The following is a 7,279-nucleotide window of genomic DNA, read 5'->3' on the forward strand; positions in this document are numbered from 1 at the left end:
GCATGTAACCTTTCATATCCCTGCCTTCTGAGCTCTGTGGTACCCAAAAATGGCATGCAAGCCCCAAATCCTATCCACTTTCCTATGCAGCTGAATGTCATTGGAGAAGGTCACCATGCAGGAAAAATTGCCCCTAAAACATTGTTCTCGTGCAAACTAATTTACACAGATAATATACATTAGGGTGTATATAAATTCAGTTTTACATACTGGATATGTAATGTCTCTTCTATGACTTTAATTGCCTTGCTGCTCACATGGTTCAATCCATTACAGGTGTGCGCTATACCATTTACAGATGTGTTAAGCTACTGTATCTACTAATTGATAGTGTTAGTATTTACAAATTAATTTGAATTTAGGAATATACAAGTGTAAACAAATCATAGTCAAGAAGAGTTTCTTAAAAGTAATCTCCAATTTTAACAGGAGTTGATCATCCATAAACATTGTACCTAGAAAGGGCAAATAATCAATATTTTTGTGTAAATCCCTTGGGAGTAAAGGTTGTAAAAGATAATTCAAGAAAATGTCCCTTCTTTTCAATCATTTTGGTCTACTGTGTTTTCTCTTGGTTTTATATTTTCTCCAAGCCCACTACTCTCACACTAGAGTGATTTTTATCCTTGAAACGTCTAGCATTGGGAGTGCTGCCATCTGCCTCATGGCACTTCTGTCTTCAGCAAATTGTGGTCCTTAATGGTCTTATTGTTTTCCATGTGCCACTGAGACTAGATGGCTTTTGAGGGCCTGATCCAAAGCCTGATGGGTCAACTGGATTCCTTTCATTGATCTTTCCCTTAATCATATTCATGATGTACACTAAATAATTCCGCAAGATATTCTTTCTTTAGTTTCTGATTTGCCAGTGAAGAGATAACAAAATCAGTCCCTTTGATCATGTTGCCTGACAGGAAGAATTCTGACACAGAAGAATTACTAGTACTGGTCAGGATAGCAAAGGCTCTTTCTTTTCCATTTTCAAATCACTAAGTACTATCAAATTGCCAACATTTGTATTTCTTCTAACGTCAAATTGTGGTTCATCTTTTCATCCGTGTTGATTATGATCCAGGTTTTTTTTTCTTGTTGTTCTTTTAATATCTCTGTGGAAGGCATTAAAAGTAAGTACTGAGGGAACCAAATAATCCTTAATTCTTTTATCTTGTTTTATGAGGTAATATATATCCCTTTCTAATCTCAATATTCTATCTCGTTGAAGCATATCCACTTAAAAATGGAATCTGATAACGTTCTAGTTGTTTCTGGCAATGGTCACTTTCCTTGCTGTTTCAATGTCTATGTTTTCCTATATGCCTGCAGATTTTAGGGTCAGCTTGAGCCAGCACTCTGTGCTGAAAAGAAGAATGTCCAAACCAAATGATGCAGTGCAACTGGTGTGCTCAGTTGTTCATGGATGTCAAAGCACAGAGACAGACAGTATGACATTTAATGCAGTCATTCATTATACATCAGAGATATCTACAAGGAATCTGAAGAGATGCCTCTTAGAGAAATTACATAATTAATGAATGCTGTTTTTGTAAGCTTCATTGCTACAGAATTATGCATATGTTCATCCATTCCAATCTTTCCTGGGATGATTTGGGTACTTCCAAGAAATGAGCTTCTTGAATATTGCCAAATGCCAACATATGCCTTTGCATTCTCACAATTAGAATTAACAAATGGATGAGATAGAACTTTGCTGATATTGTTATTTTCTAATTATATTTTGCTCTATTTTATCTTATGAGATTTGAAATTCCATGTGTCAGGTAGAAGAAAATAAATAAGCTTTAAATGTCCCAAGGAATCATAGTTCAGTATGTTGCATATGTCAACTTGAAAGCAAGGTCAGATGGTAACATAATTGTTGATAATCCAAGACGAATCTACTGTAAGACAAATAAGTCTGTAGTCCTTAAATACATTAGGATGCCAGGAGCAATAAAAGGAAAGCTATCTACATAACCTCAATTAACTTGGCCCACAAGTTGTGAACCCATTTCCCATGCCCATATTAAAAAGCCAAGGTAATTTTAAGTAGACCAGGATAACCTAACTTGGTTTGAGCTGCAGAGCGAAATTGGGACAGTGAAGAAATCTCGTGGTACAAAGAGAGAATATCATACGGTCATACTCTCTCTGTTTCAGCCTTCTAACATCACAGAGACAGGTTCTGATGAGCTCTCAAGGTTTTAATAGACCTTACTTCATTTTTTCCCCCCTGTACCTACATTTTCTGCATTAGTTAAAAAAATCAGTTTGTTTCAGTAATGCGTTTTCACATTTGATTTCTGTGCTTTTTCTAACACATGTTTTGGGCAATATTAATAGTGTTAATAAAAATAATAATAATAATAATATCTACAAACTTTTTTTTGATACTTTCAAAGAGCTGTTTGGCTAAAGCTCACTCCATGCAAGACACAAATGATGCAAGCAGATAGAGAAGGAAGCATCTAGAGGAAATGACAGAGGTGATACAGAATCTGCTGCTTCTACTGAGGTTCATAACCTGACCGTTCATCCCCTTATAACACTCTCATGAGCATGGTATCTATGGCCTCTTTTTAGCTGCGAATCTGCTTCTGGATTCCCAGGGAAGCAGTAGTAGCCAAGAACACTTTAATCCATCTGCACTCAGATAAATTGTAATCTTCATTCTCTGAAGCAAGTTAGCTATGGAACTGTGACCATCAGACAGGCTAACAGCTAAGAATTCTACAATGGCTACTACTTGAGAAGAGAAAAGATTAGTTAATACAGAATGTTCCTGCCAGCTTATTTAGTACTGCATTTTATACCTGAGCTCGATAGAGAGCACTAGCTAACAATTTGTTTCTGGGTGCAAGTCAGGGTGGTGACAGTTTTTTCTAAAAATTTCACACAATTTTTGCTGTTTCACCGTGAATACTTTTTCACCCTTCAAACTTTGTGTTTCCATGACTTCCACTGAAAGCCTCTCTTTTTTTTTTTAAATGTGTGACTAGCTTAAATTTCAACCCGCTACTTATGTATAGGAAAGCCAACTTTTGCTGAGAATAGGCCTACTTTCAGTAGGAAGTAGGCTTTCAGTGGAGTGAAGGAGCTTTTAGAAAGATACATCCATGTCCCAGTTTGTAATGAAAGGTGCATAGCAGAGTGATTAGCGCAGGGTGTAGGGGGAGAGTAGTAGCTGGGTCTTCTTTTATAAGGGATCTTATTGGCACTGACTGGGGAGGTGTAATAAGAGGGCTTCATTCACACAAGGACTGTTTGCAGTTATAAAAGACTCACTTTGGGAATCTTTTATAGGTAGAGCTAGTCAGGATTTTTGCTTAGAAGCAATTTCCCAAGAGGTACAGTCCTTTGTGGAGGTTTTAACTAGAAAGACAGGCCCCAGCAGCATTTTTCCTTGCAGGGATTTTGTCCAGAGGGGTATTTCCCAGAGGCCTTTTTTTCCTCTAGCAGAGAGGTTTATTTATGGTATAATATTTTGATGTTTTTTAAAGGTATTTTCTATTTTTGTCTGATTTATGACATTTTCTATATGAAATAAGCAGCTCAGGATAGAATGGCCTTAGCCTTCGAGCTGCCTAAGCATGCTACACTGGTAAGAAAATTCAAACTTCAATTAGTTTCACCTTTTGTTCCTTTCTTGTGGGGACTTTATTTTCTAAAGCCCTGTATCACTTGGTCCCTAGTTACCATTGATCATCATCCTCCAATCAAGGACACCTGCACTAAGTCATGCTGTAATCAGTGGGGCTCTGCACAGACTTGGGCATCTGCCTCTGTAAATTAGATTGCAGGAGCGGGATCTTGAGACATGGGGTGAAATCCTGACTCCACCGAACCAGACAGGTTTTGCTATGTATTTCAATAAGGTCAGGATTTTACCACTGCTCTTTTCTATGTGCTCTTTCGACAGTTCTGATCAGCAGGGATACTCCTGCTAACAGCTCCCAGATTTCAACACTTCAGACAAGGTCAGTGTGCTCTCAGTGGAGGACCCTCTACTCTGAAATTCCATTCTCCAATTAGCTCATCAAAGCCTGAGCGTTTGAGGTTTCTTTGTTCAGGGCAAGATGCAAGGCTTGTGGTTTCTGTTTACTCAGATCCACAAAGGGACTTAGGTGTTGCAATGCTCAGCAGTAGCAGTGCCTAACTTTTAAGTAGCTAGAAAATCACTGGAACAACATTGCAACCAATAAAGCCGGAGTTAGGTGCCTAGGCTTCTTGCACGATGCATGGGGAGAGAGAGATGCCAGAGAATGGGATCCACAAAACCCAACATACTAGGCAGGGAGCTGCCTAAGCTAGTCAGTGGGAAATGCTGATGAGAGGGGTGTGTCCTAAGCCCCATCCTTCTCTTACAGTTTGGCTGCTAAACCCAGGCTGCAAGGAGATACCTATCTCTACTTGCGATCCACAATTGGGAACCCCTCTCCTGGAATCAGGCAGGTTAGCTACATAAGATATTTTGTATTTGAAGGAGTTAGGTGCCTGACTCACTCCATACAATGGCTGGAGGAAAAGCTGCCCATCTAATAACTTTTAGCCCACTGTTAGGACACTCACCTGAGATGTGGGAGCCCAGAGTTCAATTCCCACATCTGCCCAAGACCACTGTTCAGATCCTGTCAAGAGAGTGTTCTAAACACTGTGCGGTGGGATATGCAGATGTGGGGGTCTCACTCTCCTGTTGAAACTATTCCATTTTGGATAAATATTATATACAAATTGGGCTAGAAAGAGAGAGTAAGAATGACTCTCTAGTCTGACATTTAGGGGAGCCCATCTGGGAGGTGAGAGACCCAAGATCCAGTCCCTTTGTTGCCCTGACTATTTAATTATTTATCTTCAACAGGAGATGATGATAGAGCCCCACATCAGAATAGCCCATAGCTCAGTAGTCAGAGCACTCTCCTGAGAGGTAGGAGACCCCTGTTCAATCAGTTTCTCCCCATCAGCAGATGTGGAATTGAACCTGGGTCTCCCACATCCCAAGTGAGTACCCTAACTACTGAGCTAAAAGTTGTAAGGTGAACACTTTCTCCTACTGCCAGATTTTGAATGGGGTCTCCTCTGGTAGGTTGCTTCTGAGCATCCCTATTGGATTAGGACCTGCAGGTGAGTGAGGTGGAGTAATGCCTATCTCCTTCTGGTTCATGGATCATATTGGGGCTTAGGCAGAAGATAGATGTCTGGACTCCTGTCTGAAACAGCAGTGTGGGCCCAGAGGCAGAAACTTAGGCACCTAAGTGACTTTTACAAAAAAAAATTTAGATGTCAAGTGAGTTTAGGTATCTAGAGGGTTAGAGAGCAGCCAAGCAGTGATTTTGAGGATCACAGTGGTGTCTAAAACTGGGATTTAAGTACCTACCAACCTCTGTGGGTTTGGGCCTCAGGCTTTTCCTTGAGAGGTTTCTTGAGTAAATTGGGTTCTGTATGGCTAGAGAGGGGAGCCTTTTTGTTGATTTGTTCTGTAATTTGATAAAGCGGATTGCATCCAGCGGTGCCAACAGACATAGTGAAAAATAAATACAGCTGACAGGAAAACAGAGGAAAAGGCAAGAAAGTAGGTTGTTGGAGATAGTTATTGCTATATTTCCAGATGTTTTGAGACAATATGTAGGATAGTTCAAACTGCAAACTGGTTAGTACAAACAGATCTTTTACTGATCATTCAGCTTATATTTTCTTGTAAGTGGAATTTCATTGGGACAATTGATAGATTGTCCAAACCTGCACAATTGATAAAGATGTTGTTAAGACTAAAAAAGAGAAAGGAACTTATTCACCATATTAAAGATGAGAAATGTAAAGTATCTGTTTTCTTCTAATGAATGCACAACTATGAGTAATTTGGCTAGCCTGAATGTTCATCAGAATGGCTTGTTTGGACTTGATGACAATCCAATCACTGTCTTGTTGAACTGATAGAAAGTGATGGTACAATAGCCAGTTCAATCAAATCTGATCCTTCTTCTTCTAAAAACTATAATTTATCTAGTAATGTAATTGGGGATATTTGTATTATGCAGTGGCTGTGCATCCAATTTTAGGTAAAAAAAATTGGAACTGTAAATAGAACTGACAAAGCTATTCTTAATAAACATTTTATTCAATGATTACCTCTGTGGGTTCTGTTCAAAAAATGTTCACGGTCACATTGAGGTTCTCTTTAATTCTTCATTTTTCAATTTGTTTTGCATATTTCACTACAAAATGGCTTGCTATTCAAGCTTTGTTGATCAGTTGTGATTGGCCACATAAGTCACATAATATTGGTTTTTGAATAAGCATAACTCTCCCATCAGTTTTCAGGCAGAAACTCAGAAGGTTGATCTTTAAATTAACTTTCTTTGAGTATTGCAGTGTGTGAGCATAAAATTCACTTTTCATAAACATTTTCAAGCTTGTCAAACTTGGATCCATAAACATGATGGCAATCAAAGGGAGTGCCAAGTTGGCTAAAGAAAAGTGATTTTAAAATGTGGATGTTTCAGTTATTAATACATAATATTATAAACTTATCATTTACTCTTATGTTCTCACTCAAAGTTTCTTGAGACCAGAAGGGACCATTAGATTACATAGTCTGACCTCCTGTATATCATGGGCATTAAATTTCACTCAGTTACCCTGGTATTGAGCCCAATAATTTGTTTGACTAAAACGTAATTTGTAAGAGTTCCCAAATTTCCTTATGAACTGATAAACTAATCACACTATTGTAAACCAGAGATGCAACAAGGGAAAGGAACCTGGGAGGGCCTAGCTCCCTGCCCAACTCCTTCCCTTACCACCCTGACTATAGCTAGAACTTTGGCATGTCAGCCCCTCTGTCATGATGGAGGGGCAGTCAGGCCAAATTTGAGTGGCATTGTGACCCCTGCACTAGGTTGCAACACCAATCACTCAGATTTGGCCTGGCCACCCCTCCATCAGAAAGGAGAGACTTTCAGGCCAAATTTAAGTGGCATTGTGACCTCATGTGCCAACTTGACCTCCTCACCTTTGCAGTCCTCCCAGTTCCTATGGGCACCAGGTACCCCCAAGCACAAGGGAGAAGCAGAGCAGGGGGTAGTGGGAACCCCCCCCTTGTCCAAGAGGGTGGAAAGATTGTATCTGGGATTTTGGTACGTTATGGGGAAGCAAAGACAGAGAAGAAACATGGGATGTGGGGCTCCTAATACCACCCAGCCCCTTGTGGGGATGGTGCTCTTCAGCCTGACTGTATCTCTGGGTAAAAGCTCAGGGCTTGTGTGTGGAGCAATGGGGGGAGAAG

The sequence above is a fragment of the Natator depressus genome, chromosome 5, assembly GCF_965152275.1.
Source record: "Natator depressus isolate rNatDep1 chromosome 5, rNatDep2.hap1, whole genome shotgun sequence".
NCBI classification, from domain to species: Eukaryota; Metazoa; Chordata; order Testudines; family Cheloniidae; genus Natator; species Natator depressus.